We start from the raw sequence: 14348 nt of genomic DNA, 5'->3' as shown, positions 1-14348 counted from the left end.
TCATAGGTGCCCTGTGCATCGCCTCAGTTCCTCGAATATCTTAGTGAATTGAGCATTCATAGAGGGACATAGGATCCCAAGGGGTAGATACCTCATTCAGTTGCATGCATGCATAGATTCTTATTACAAGCCTCGCACCAGTTATCATTGCGTAATCATTCATACATTCATACGTTAGTCCAGTCAGATATGCGTGCATTAGAAATGCATGTTCAATAGAAAAAGTTCAGCTTATCAGTGTATTAAGTCCTGCGTTCATGAGAACAACTCAGTCACAGATCCATGCATCAGATATGCATGTTCATTATGAGAATTAAGCTTATGAATAGTTTTAGTCGTGTATTCCATGCATCAGATATGCGTGTCCGATATAAGAATTCAGAATATCAGTAGTTCCAGCCATATGGTCACGTTTCAGATCAGTGTATTTTTTATTAGAGGACTAGTCGTGTCCGTGTTATTCCATATATTTAAGGCTTCAACACGTTCCTACCCATCATTCGAGGACGAATGATCCCAAGGGGGAGATAATGTAACACCCCGTAAAAGTCGTGCATGGATTAGCCTTTAATAGAGTGCCCTTAGACTTAAAAACTTGAAAATGTTTCTAAGTGCAATGAGGACTTAGAGTCATTTTAGCTGGCAATCTTCGGGATACAACTTTTCAACCTTTTCGACATGCGTTTTTAGATATTCAAGTTGAGTTACGATCGGGCAAACTCATATTACATCTCGGAAAGTTTTGGAATTTTTCGAAACACATAAGGCTGCGTTTGGATTTCAAAACAGTAGCAAAACTCATAGCCTTCTTGCCCAGTTTTCAGCATTTCAGGGTCAAATTCAAACGATCATAACTCCCTATATATAATGAATTGTGTGAGCTGAAATATATCAAACGAAATCTCTTTGAGTCCTATTTCAAATGCAGTTGGTTTCATCCAATTTTAGTCTATGAGTAAAAAGTTATAATCTATTTACTCCAGCCTATCAAACTGTCAACTGAGGGACAGATTTGACCTTAATTGCTCCTTAGGGGTATTTTGGTCATCCTCCACCACTATATATACCACCAACACGGGATTTAATCTCTCAAACACCAAAATATTATCATATTCATCAAATTATCTCAAGAACACTCCTTAGGGTTTCAAAATAAAAACCCAATTAACTCAAGATTTAGCCGTGGGTTTTTGAAACCAATTACATATTTGGAATCCCCAGAACGTAGGCATCAAGAAGCACCCATCATATTCGCATATAGAGGTACGTGCGGTTATCCAAAAATCTCATGGGTCTTTAAATTCATGTTTTACAAATGGGGGTTTTGAAACTACGAATATAATTATGTTTTGAACGTTTCTATAATATTGAATTTGGTCTTTAGGCCTACTTCCGAATGATTTGACATATTATATATGTATATGCGTGTGTTTCGAAAAGGTGATATTTTGAGAGCATGAATTATATGAAATCCCGCTCTTGATGTGAATTTGTTTTGAATGTGCATATGATGTAAATTGTTTGAAAACATCTTGAAAAGCATGACATGAAATGTTTTGAGAATTGATATGATTTTGAGTTGAAAACGAGAGGGTTATTTGTGTTCAAACATGTTGAATACAATGGTTGAATGAGAAGAATAATGTGATATTGATGGCTTGCAAGTCGGGTATGACGATACCCTACAGAATATGATATGTGATTGAATCAGATGAAATTTGAATGTATTGATTTTACATGAGATAGGTGGATGCCCGAAGAAGGCGTTTGGGTGTAAGGGCTCATTGCTAGAAACCGTGTTTGCCGACATGGGAATTTGGTACCAGGCTAAGTGATCTTGAGTACTTGACTTTATGTCATTCCCAAATTGGGATTATAGGTAGGAGCCCGGGCTAAGTGATCTTGGGCACTACCATTAAGTTGAGACACCATGTTGTGTGATCTTGTGTGTCTTCCCCTCACGTATACTCTAATCTCAGTGGCAACCGGGGTTTGACATTTGGTGTACATTATGTAGGGTATTCCACCTAGCTCATCTGCATTTCATTGTTATTGAAAATAATTACATTATGCCCATATGTTTTCAAATGATTTGATATGAAACTACTTTATAATGGCTTTCACATATATTGTGTAAAAATATTATACTTCTGTTTTGATTTCTCTGCGTACCAGTACTTTTGTATTGACCCCCTTCCCTCCCAGGTTCGGAGGCACAGTCTAGAGGTCCAGATGACCAATAAATTTCTTTCGACAGATCGCAGAATCAAGTGGTGAGCCTTCTATATTTCGTAAGGCCTATCGTTTGCTATTTCATTTATCATTTATTAGTTTTGGGTCTGCTGGGGGCCTTGTCCCAGTTTTCAGATAGACATTATTTCAGTCATGTAGTAGAGATTTCGCAGACAGTTTTAGAGATGTTGATTTAGATTGTGGGACACTATTCCCCATTTTCATTTTCATATGATTCTAGACCATGTTTCCGTTATATTGTGTATCTTCCGCATTTCTTTTGTCATGAATTATGTGCATGATTATCAAATAGATAGGGATGTTTCAGGCCTTTATGGTTCGAAATGCTCATCACGGCCAGGGCCCCGGTTTGGGTCATGACAAGTGTCAATCATGAGGAGATATCCCTATTCAATCCAACCTTGAATCTAACAATGTAATGGCTTACTTTCTCCCCTCGGTGATCAAGTTTCAAAATAAGTTGTTGGAACTCATCGTAGTAAGACACGACTCTCTTGTTTCCTTGCCTCAAGTTATACAACTTGGGGAGAAGCTCTTGTTGGTAACTTTTGGGCAAGTACCTTTGTCTCATGAGGTACCTTAACCAAAACCAAGGAGGGGGCTTCCCCTCTACCAAAACATTGCTAAAACGTTTAACATATTCCCACCAAGTAGTAGCATAACCCTTAAAATAAGCAATCGCATAGCAACTCTTTTTTTCCTCGATGAGATCATTGACTTGGAATACCCTCTCTCAAGTGGATTCCCATGCAAGAAAATCCTCGGAATCACTCCCACCCTTGAATATTGGAAGCCCCATCTTGATGGTATTTAGTCCAACTTCTCAGTTTTGGTTGCCTTGTTGGTTCCAAGGACCAACTCCTCCTTCTCGGGCGTAGGCTCATCTCGGTTCACCATGCCTTCCCCTAATCTCTTCTCCTCTAATATAATCATCATATGGCCCATAACCATCAGGTTGTTCTCCCCTACCATAACCCTCAACATGGATAGGTCTATTTGGGTTAAGTGGAGCTTGTAGTGGTGGGATTGGATTTGGATAGTGAGGTCTTTGGTCAAGTGGAGTTTGGAAGGGAGGGTTTGGGTTTGCTGGTGGTATTTATGTTCCAATACCTTCTTGTTGGACTTGGTGGAGTGGAGGATGTATTGGTCTATCTTGTTTTCGGCTTCGGGAGTAAAGATTGGTTTGATTTGTGCCAATTGGTGGATATAGCATTTGGTGCGAGGTCCCGGGAGTATTAATTGAGGAAATATTTTGAGGGTTGGAAGGTCGACTCCTTTGGCTTTCCACATGTTCTAATCTCCCACTCATTGATTCCATATCCGTATCTAATTTCTCAAGATCCACATTCAACCTAGCCACATCTCGGGACATAGTTTCAAGGAGAGCCAAAATGAGATTGATGGCATTATTGTCCATTGTGTGAGCATTTGAGGCCTCGGATTCCATTGATTCCATACCAAAACAATACCTTCAAGTTATGGTTCAATAAGTCACCAAATCTATCCACAATGTCACACACAACAATACAATTCAAACCTACAAAACAATCACACGTTAGTTTAAACAATCCTCACTATTCTCTCACACACTTTGTGGTCTCACACTTGCCATCACAAATATTTGCAAATCAGCTTGTAACTTGTGGTGAGTTGAAGAGTAAGTCTACCTCTTAGTCGGAATGGATTTTTTTTTTGGTGACTCAAGGAAGTAATGTTCAAACTTGAACCAAAAGTACTACGAATTAAAAACAAATAAAGCACTCAAGTAAACGATGACACGAAACAACGATTTCAAAGGACTAATTGACAACCTAGTAGGATTATACTAGCTTGTTAATTAGTTCTCGGATAAATTAAAGGAAACTATGAATCAATAATTAAGAAACCAACAATCGAAGTTTGAGCTTAAATTAGTGTGTGAACAGTAATTGGGTGATGTGTCACCCTCCAATTGGCCGCAACTTTTACTAATCCTAATTAACAAGTTGATGACTTGGCCACTTTTCAATTTGGAATGAATGAACTTGGTTTTGATGGAAAAGTGTAAGTATTGTAACCTTTTTCAACTTCAAAACTCAAAAGGTGTGATTTTGACTTGTACTATTCCACAAAACAAGACCCTTCATTTAAGGAAAAGTTATTGTCAAATCAAGGTGATGTTGTCAAGTCCCCTCACCGACAAGTCTTGTAACTTTATCTTCACCTTTTCAAGATCTATTAGAAACCTTCCAAGTTGGTCAAGACAAGAATGTGATGAAGAACAACAAGAACACTTAACAACTTTCAAGAACAACAATAACAACACCTTCAACGCCCACTCCAACTTCCACAACAATTCCACAACTCACGGTTTTTCCTTTATGTTCACAACAACAATGTCTTCTTTTAAGCTCAAACTTTAGATCTAGACATTTGTAGTGTTGGTGAGAAAGAAACCAAAACTTGAAACACTCTAAAAAAGAACAAGTACTACCAAATCTAGACACACAAACACAAATCTCGGCCAAGACAACAAGAACACAACAATGGACAGATTGCAAATTTTCTGGAATTTTCAGATTTTAATAATTTTTTTTATTTATTTTTCTAGCAAGCCCAAGATTGATTTTGTTGGAACAAAATCAACCACAAGCTGTGATACCAAATGATACCAGATCAGCCAAGAACACACAAAACACACACTCAAAACAGTCCATAAGTTCAAGAGAACCGAGGACCCTTTGAGTGACCCCTCTCGAATTCAAGATCAACAACAAGAACTCAATGTAATGTGGTGTTTAACACCAATTTCCACCCAACATCCAGACTAAATTAACAACACAAGACAAGAACAGCAATGTAACAATAAGAAGAAAGCTATGGGTTCATTAACAACAACAAGAAACTAACGGATTCAACAAGATACAAGATAAAAGTTAGACCAAATGAAGGGACAATCTTAAGAACCCAAGAATTGTTACAATCTTAGACCCTTAACACTAGCTGCAACAAAGACCTAACTCTACGTTGACACAAGAGGGCCTTTACCTCCTCTATACACCAACGTTTCAAGACAATGTGCAAACACAAGTGAATCCACACTTGTATCTACCCTAGTTTTAGTTGAAACTCACTCTCACAAGACTAGAGAGAGAACTTTAAGTGTTACAAGTTTCAAGTCTTAAAAATAATCAACTAAACAAAAATCCTAAGTTGTTCCTTATATAGTGTATTACAACTAGGAGTCAAAATGTCCAAAATATTCCTCAAGTGAGTGACACCCGTCTAGTGCAATGTAGTGGCTGGTTTTGGTGTGTTAGGGCCCTAAATTACACTTCTCTTGCTCACACACTTGGCTGAATTTAATACACACCCATATAAGTCAATTTACGTGATCGCACTTGTATCACGTAACCATATCTATCTCATGAGTCTTTCTGTTAGATTAGGGTTGACACAGCCAGTGTTAGATACCCGTGGAATGGTTCTAACACCCTTCCAACTAGGGTTATAGTTGGACCCCAAATTAGTCTATAATCGGAGTATGTCGGTTAGATGATGATTTCCACAGTCTCAGTTGCAGTATTCAGTACAAAACTCAGTTTAGTTCTACATGATATTCAGTATTCAGTATTCAAGTATTAGAACTCAGTACTTTAGTTTCAGTCTAAACTTTTAGTTATCAGTATTCAATTATCAGAGCTCAGTATTTTAGTTTCAGTCTAATTCAGACAGATGATATATATTTTGTATTGCATGTTCAGTGCTCTCAGTAGTCCCAATTTTGCATATACTCGCATCCATCTACTTCATAATACATAGTTACTATTATTATTCATGCATATAAACCCATGCATATTAGCCAAACCTCACCTAGTGTACCAGTACATCCAAAGTACTAACGCGTACTCTCTTTGCTATATGATGTCTCATATTATAGGTTCAGAGACGCGGGCTCCTGACCATATTTAGCTAGATCGGTCTATCAATCACAACTACAGCAGTGATTCCTCATTCATTGAGGATGTGATGTTATTTAGTTACTACATCACTTATAGTATTTCAGTTATTTTCATACAGCAGCGGTGAGTTAGTTGGGTCCTATCCCATCAACTCTTTCATTTCAAATGTTCAGAGGCTTTCAGATGCTTTTAGTTAGCAGTTATTTCACAGTTGTACTCTGTATTGATTTTATTTTTATGAACCTTATGGCATTTTCAATTTTACTTTCGCATATGTTTCATGATTATTACTCAGTACTCATAGAAGGTACCAGTCATGAGTTAGCTTATGATTCTTCGGGGGTCGCAACCACCGTGTGACGCCCAGGGTGTAGTCTCAGGGCGTTACAATGAAATACATTCACCTTCTTCAGCTCATGCTGCTTTCTCTTGGCCCTTGTACATTGATCAAAGGAGCAAGACAAAGATAGAGGAGTTGCAATTTTGATTCTTTTGATGCTTGATGATGCCTTGGAAATTTTTTTCCTTCTCCTCTTATCCACCTTGATCTCTAGTGGAGTGTATGGATATGAAATTCTCTTTGATGGAATGACACCCCTTTTAGATGTCATTTTCTTTATAGAAGCAGTTAATGCATTAATAGCATTTATCACTCTATCATGTTTCACCTTGCAATCTTGACATTTGCATGCCGAACATTCGCTAGAAGTGGCAAAATTTGTATAATCAGTTGATCATAATAATAATGATTTGTTGTTACAAAAATTGTAAGAGGAGAATCATTAGCCCCAATAGTAGCACTACTACCCCTACCATCAACAACAACAACAAGCCCACCCTCAAAAATTATTTTTTTTGTGATGGTTGTTGCTCCAAACAATTTCTTCTTTATTTTATCAATGACCTTAGGGTCCGATAAAGTCACAAACTGTAAAGTAAGAAAAAATGAAATCTTCAACTCTCAATTGGTCGGAACAAAAATCAGTACATATATTAGAATGATGATGAAATCATTTTAAAAAATTATTAATTAAAACAAAAATTTAATTAGAATTAGACTTACTGCTTCCTTCGGAGGGTTAAAGAGATCAATAAATTTTACATTTTTATCATTTTTGCTGACAACCATCTCAGTAATCTTGGATAGGAAACTTCTTCCTGATAGTTCACTTGTTGTCTCAAATAAGGAATGGATTCAAATGCCCAAGCCTATAAAATAACGCCAATAAATCAAAAGCATTATTGAATAAAAAAATAAATCATGTCATGATAAAATAAATATTTACCATGAAAGCCCATGGAAAGCCATATAAGTTGATTGTCTTTGGTGTTAACGGAGTCAACAAATATTTGATAGTAATTTTGAAGTTTTTATAACCCCAAGGATAGCTGTTAAATTCCTCAAGATCATCGAAGAGCTTTAATAAACCAACGTCTATGTTGTTGTTAATGTCTCTCACCAAAAAAATATTATGTACAAATCAAATCAAGCACAATGATTGCTTGCGCTTTTTTGAAAGTCTTTTACCTTTCAACGCTTCTATCAAATCTATGTTTTTTAAGCTTGGGCCAACAAGGGACACTAAGTCATCATGATCACTCGACTTGCCTTTGCTTTTTTTGGGTGTGTGGGGTGATTTTTTGGGGGTTAGAATAGGTATGACTTGAGAAGGAAAAGGAGGATAACATTTTAATCCAGTCACTATGGCAAACTCCCTCAAACCAAAACAAACAGGCATGACACAGTAATTTATCCACACCTCGTCCATCTTATCTTTGTTTTCATACGTAAAACTACAGTTGAGAAGATCATATACCATTTTTATTTGGAAACGAGCATTGTTGTCCTCCAGCAAATCAAGATATTTCCCAAAGTAGCTGTCCCTAAAATAAGATTCCAAATTTTGTTCTTGAAGTATTTTTTTTGAAGGTGTCAAAAGATTTTTCCATGGTTGACTTAACCATAAAATTACTCGTTAAATTTGTGGCACCATCGCACTGCATTCTCACTGGATAACTATCAATACTGAAGGTTTTGACCAACTCTTCGGTGGAAGAGCTATTAGAATTTGGATCATCTCTTTTGAAACATTCCTCCTCCCTATGTTCATTATCTTCCACTTCTGATTGAGATAACGCTTTTAAAGAAAGCTCATAGAGTGGTGGATGTAGCCTAGCTGCTTCACTTGTTCCTTTACTTATATTTGATTGGGATTTTTTTTGGGAGCCATATAATCTAAAAATAACAAGAGCATAAAAAAAATTATAATTGATTAATGCATCATTAAAAAGGGATAACAATTTATCTGACATGTGCAATAGTAAAATAACATTTTCAACATATCACATATATGTTATCTGTTACAACATATAACTAACATGTTGCAATGGATGAGTAATTTGTTGCAACAATAAAAACAGATCACTCATCTGTTGAAATAGATGACTGGTCTGTTGCACCAGATATGTTACCTGTTGCAATATATAACCAACCTGCTGCAATGGAAGAGTAATCCATTGAAAATAATAAAAAAAATCACTACTTTATTGCACCTAGTAGGTTATCTGTTGTAACATATAACCAACCTGTTGCAATGAATGATTAATCTGTTGTAAACAGTAAAAATAGATCACTCATTTATTGCATCGGGTAGGTTATCTATTGTATTATATAACCAATCTATTGTAACAGATGAGTAATCTGTTGGAAATAATAAAAATAGATTACTAATTTGTTGCACCGGGAAGGTTATGTGTTGCAATATATAACTAACCTATTGCAACAGATGAGTGATCCGTTGGAAATAATAAACATAGATCACTAATCTATTGAAATGGATCACTCCTCTATTGCAATATATAACCAACTTGATGCAATGAATGAGTAATCTGTTGGAAACAATAAAAATAGATCACTCATTTGTTGCACTAGGTAGGTTATCTATTGCAACATATAACTGTCGTAATGAATGAGTAATCTATTGGAAACAGTAAAAACAGATACTCATCTATTGCACCAGGTAGGTTATCTATTGCAACATATAACCAACCTATTGCAACAGATGAGAAATCCATAGAAGATAATAAAAATAGATCACTCATCTATTGCCAAATGAGTTATTTGTTGGAGCTATTATCAACTGTCAAAATTGTTTAGGTTTCTTCCAAACAGAAGAGTCATCTATTGCAATAGATGAATAATCTATTAGATTGTTCATCAGTTGCGTCAGATTTTCACCATTGCATAAAATTTTAATCTGTTGCATCAAATTTTCATCTGTTGCATCAGATTTTAATCTATTGCATCAGATTTTAATCTGTTGCATCAGATAATTCATCTATTGCAAACAAATAGTACCAAGATTTTGTTCAGTAAAACAATAGAACTATCACCGTTTAATATCAAATACACCATTTGTACCAAGAAAAACAATAAATCAACCCAGCAACACCAACACAACACACACACTAAGAACATCAACGGTGATAAAAAATCAGCAACATAATTGTTTTGCTTCTGTACAAACACAAACAACAAATTTTGATTTAAAAAAACTCAATAGACACCAAAAAATTGAATCAATAGTTCGACAACAAGAACTACAATAACAATAAAAAATTATATTTCACACCAGAAAGAGTAGAGAAAAAATATCAAAAATTAGGGTTTTCTTCAGTCCACATTTTAAATTTAAGCAAGAAATATTGAAATTGTTAATCAATACTAGAAGAAAAGTTGGTTCAAGTTCCTCTTTTTCTTCATAACTAAAAAGACATAATTTTTTACCTGTGAAAAAGAAATGGGACGACGAAGAACTCGAAGTTATTGTCTCCGAAAACACTGTTGTCACGTTGATTGACGGTTGAAAGTCAAAAAGAAGCCCAACTATTTTTTGCCGGAGGGTGAAGTCATCGAGGATTAAAGGGATAAATTTTGCAGAACTGCTGGTTGGGAGAGAGAGTGGAGAGAGACGGTTGATGATTTAGAGATGAGAGGGGTGTGGGTTGATTTATATTTTTGAAATGATTAGAAAGTTTTAAAAATATTAATCCAGTCCACAATTAACTTAATTAAATTTTCTAATTATGTTTAACCCTTTAAGCCAGTCAATGTCACCAATCCTTCATTCAAGACTTAAATGACACCTTTCTTTCAATTTTCTCCATATACTTTAGTATGATATTTAATATTTTGATATATTATTTATAAATATCAAATATTACATTGAATATGACAAAATTTTAATATTCATATATATATACCATTTCAAAAACTACAGTATCAAAAATTCAATTTGATGTTTCAATTCGGTATTTTTTTCATATCATGTCCACCTCTAGTCAAATATATATATACACACACATGTATATATATGAGGCTTAAAATATGTTGATGTGGATGTGACATACTTCTAAGGCCTCCATTTTTATTTTTCTTTTTTTTCTCTATTTTTTGATATTTTTTCTCTATATACATGCTATATTAAAATAATTAATAGTAATAGCTTTTATATTAAAATTTCCTAATTACACCTCCCCATTTACTCTTTATTTCCCCATTTACTAAAATCTATTATTATTAATTTCCATGAACTGATCATTAGAGAACAACAGCGCTGCTTAATCTCTAATTTTTCAGGATAACAAGGAAAGAAGTTTGAGCTGTGTTTACGCTATAATTTTTGGTACACCGTTAACATTTCTCTCATTTTTTTATCAACTCGAGATTATCTTTTCCTTTGATTAGTGTATGATACATTTGTGATCTTCTTGATGCTTTTATTTCTAACTTTCAACCTGGGATTGAAGTTTGACTTTTCTTACCTAGCCAATTCCTGAACCTGGCTTGAAGGATGTTGTGAGGGTTCAATGCGTGCCTATGAATTTTCATGGGTTGAGAGCGTTACTATTTGAACTCGACTTCAATTTCAAGTTTAGTCAAGTGGCTTAAATTATTGTTTCGGGTGCAAAAATCTATATATTTTAACCCAAATTTCAATACTAAGTTCAGGAACAACTTTCACAAACTACAATGAAGTTACAACAACTTCAAACAAGTCCAAATGAATAATCAATTGAACTATCAAAATGAAGTGTTTATCAACTTAAAGAAAGAAGATGAAGCGGAAAATTATAGAATCAAGTCCACCGAATACACGGTGTATCCTTAAGAAATTTATTTTCCTCAAGTACCCGGGGTTATTAAATCTTTCCTCCCAGGATAAAATGATTCTCTTTCTGAAAATATCGCTACCTCAAATTTTCAGAAACTTCGAACACACTCAATGATTTGATGATCACACAAGAGTTTTTAGAAGAAGAAGAAGATTATTTTTATACTCAAAAATTGTCTTTACCTGAGGAAAGATTCAGGTATTTATATCCATCAAGGTGTTTCTTCATGAATAGGGAAAATGGTTCAGAAAGGTGCACTCCTTCATAAAGGTGCAATTCTTCGGAAAAGGTGAAACTCTTTTTTGAATTTTAGTTTGACTAAGATGTTCGTCTAGGAGTTTTTGATTTGTTGAACCTACTAAAGGTCATGTTTAAACAATATTTATTATGGTTTAAAGATTAAAAAAACCTGCTCATCTCAAAAAGACAAAATCAATCATTTCTAATAAGTGTCTACTATTTTTTCTAATGCCTTGGAGATTCTTTACATAATATACAAATTCAAGAAGGTTTTGGCTTATCAAGAGGTCCAACTTTGATCTTAAGTTTTACTTTTATTTGTTCATATATCTCGATAAGAATCATGAAATTAGACCATAGGCTAATTTTTATCTGTATGTCAACCTTTCGTATATATATAATATTGTGTTTTAGTTTGTTCATTTTGTCTTTAAAGTTGATTTTAATTGGGACTTTGCAATGTATTCACTACCGGTTGTTGTTGATGTTTGAATACCAAGTTTCTACTCAAAACTGAATTATTTATATTCATTGAATTTTTAGGTTGGTAACAAGGTGCTTATTGGTTGGAATACTTCTTTGCTAATTGTTGCTCAGATTCTTTAAAAATGTCATCGTATGCATATTGGATTCTTCAAAAATGAAACAATTTTCACTGAATTATTCAAATCGTCTTTCTGTTTTTCACAGGCCAAAATCCTGCACTACGGAAAAACCTTTTGAAATGCCACTTGAATGACTATGTTGAAATGGCATCGGGTAATTATAGATTAGATGAAAGGTAATTCATTTTTATTAAATTTTATAATTTAGACCACATTAGTTATGATTCTTTTTTTTCTTTATAGTTTATGTTGTTGATTGATATTTTTTTATTTTTGGATGTTGATTAATCATATTATGGAAATTACTAAAAAAAAATTATATTTTTATACACCAATCATTAATAGTTCAACAACAACATTATTGATTTTAAGCAAAGATGGTAAAGCAACATCACTGAAATTTTCAGAAGAAATTGGTGCGATATTTGGAGTCTTTTGTGTTTTATTATGCCAGAGAACTCAAGGTTCATTCTCTATTCTCACAAAAGTCCAGTGATCCAGTTCGTTTCTCACAAAATCAACATGCCCTTTTGAATACAGAAAAGAAAAAGAAGAGAGATTTCGACAAGTACCTCTTTTAAAGTTTTAGCTTCATTGAAACACGTTAGACAACTTATTTCATTGATAGGTTACTTCTAAGCTAAAATAAGTAAATCAGTAGGTATCATACTCTATCACAACAATATTTGTCCAGTTTGAAAAATCAATGATAATTCTGCACCTTCTCTACTCATTGAACAACTTACTATGGATCACTGACTTTCTCTCTCAACAAGCATAGCATATGCCTTGTTGATGTTTGGAGTTAGTTCTACCATTAATATCTGACTTCTTGATTCCTCATAAATCTCGTTTAACCCCATTAAGAATTACATTAGTTTTTGCCTCTCCATATGTGCAGTAAACTCCCTAGATGTAGGGAGATTACATAGTGGTGGTACTATACTAGCAAATGCATCCACAAACAGCGTAATTTTAAAAAGTAACTAGGAATACTATCATACCCTTGAATTGTAGTAGTTATAGCTTTATGTAACTGGTAAATTTGAGATACATTTACCTTGTCGAATCATTCACGAAGATCCTCCCAAACTACGTTTGCACTTGTTGCATAGATAATTCCTATAGACAAATCCTGTGTAACCGAACTCATTATCCATCTTGAACAACAACATTGCACCGATCTCATTGATGCCCTAATTTGACTCCAAATTCCTTTTTTTCAGAGTGTCATCTATGATTCCCAGCTTGTTCTTCCCAAGCAATTGAATTCGTATAGCCTTGTTCCAGATGGAGTAATTCTTAGATCCTGTTAACAGTATGAAAATGATCAAAGCTCCAGTAGTGTCAGAAGGGTGTAGCAAGAGAGCGTGATTGTGAATAGTCGACGCCATTCTTGAGCTTCAACCAAATGTGCAAAAAATATCAATGAGCTTGAAACTTCACAAATCGCCTCTGGTAAACTCACAATCATAGTTATTTGGCTTTGATATCATTTTGAATTCCATGCAGTTGTTCGACCACAATTCACCATTGTAGATCGAATTTAGCTCAGTAGAGAGGAAAGAAAGAACATATTATTTCACTAAGAAGGAAAGATGAAAATCTATAACTAATTACAATGGAACAGTAGTATTTATACATTATCTGCACTAACTACTTTCTAATAAACTCATCATTAACCGACTAAATACCTCACCAATTATCTAATTGCCCCTAGTACATTTGTATCAATATCATGTAATTCCTATTTCATTAGACATATAACTACCGACAGAGGTGAAATCAGGATCTGAAGTTTGTAAGTTTTGTGTAAATGAGTTGAAAGAGACAAGAACAAATCTATTTACACTCTTATATGTGTAAATAATTAAGACTTGGGCCTTGAGGTTTAAGTGTGTAAATAGACTTGTCCTTGTTCGAATAGACTATATGCATTTGGCAGGAAAGTCAATGAAATGAAAAGAAACTTAATTAGGAGGGAGAAACATAGTTGTCTTGAACAGAGAAATTTCCTTTGATACCAAATTACAAGGCTAATTAATGTAAATTTGTACTTTTTTATTGTTACTGTGTTTTGAATAATGTGTTTAAGTTATAACTGGCGACTCAAATTGACAATCTGACTTGACTT

The sequence above is a fragment of the Capsicum annuum genome, chromosome 3 (assembly GCF_002878395.1).
Source record: "Capsicum annuum cultivar UCD-10X-F1 chromosome 3, UCD10Xv1.1, whole genome shotgun sequence".
NCBI lineage: Eukaryota > Viridiplantae > Streptophyta > Magnoliopsida > Solanales > Solanaceae > Capsicum > Capsicum annuum.
The sequence above is the reverse complement of the archived record's forward strand: the minus strand, read 5'-3'. Positions refer to the sequence as shown.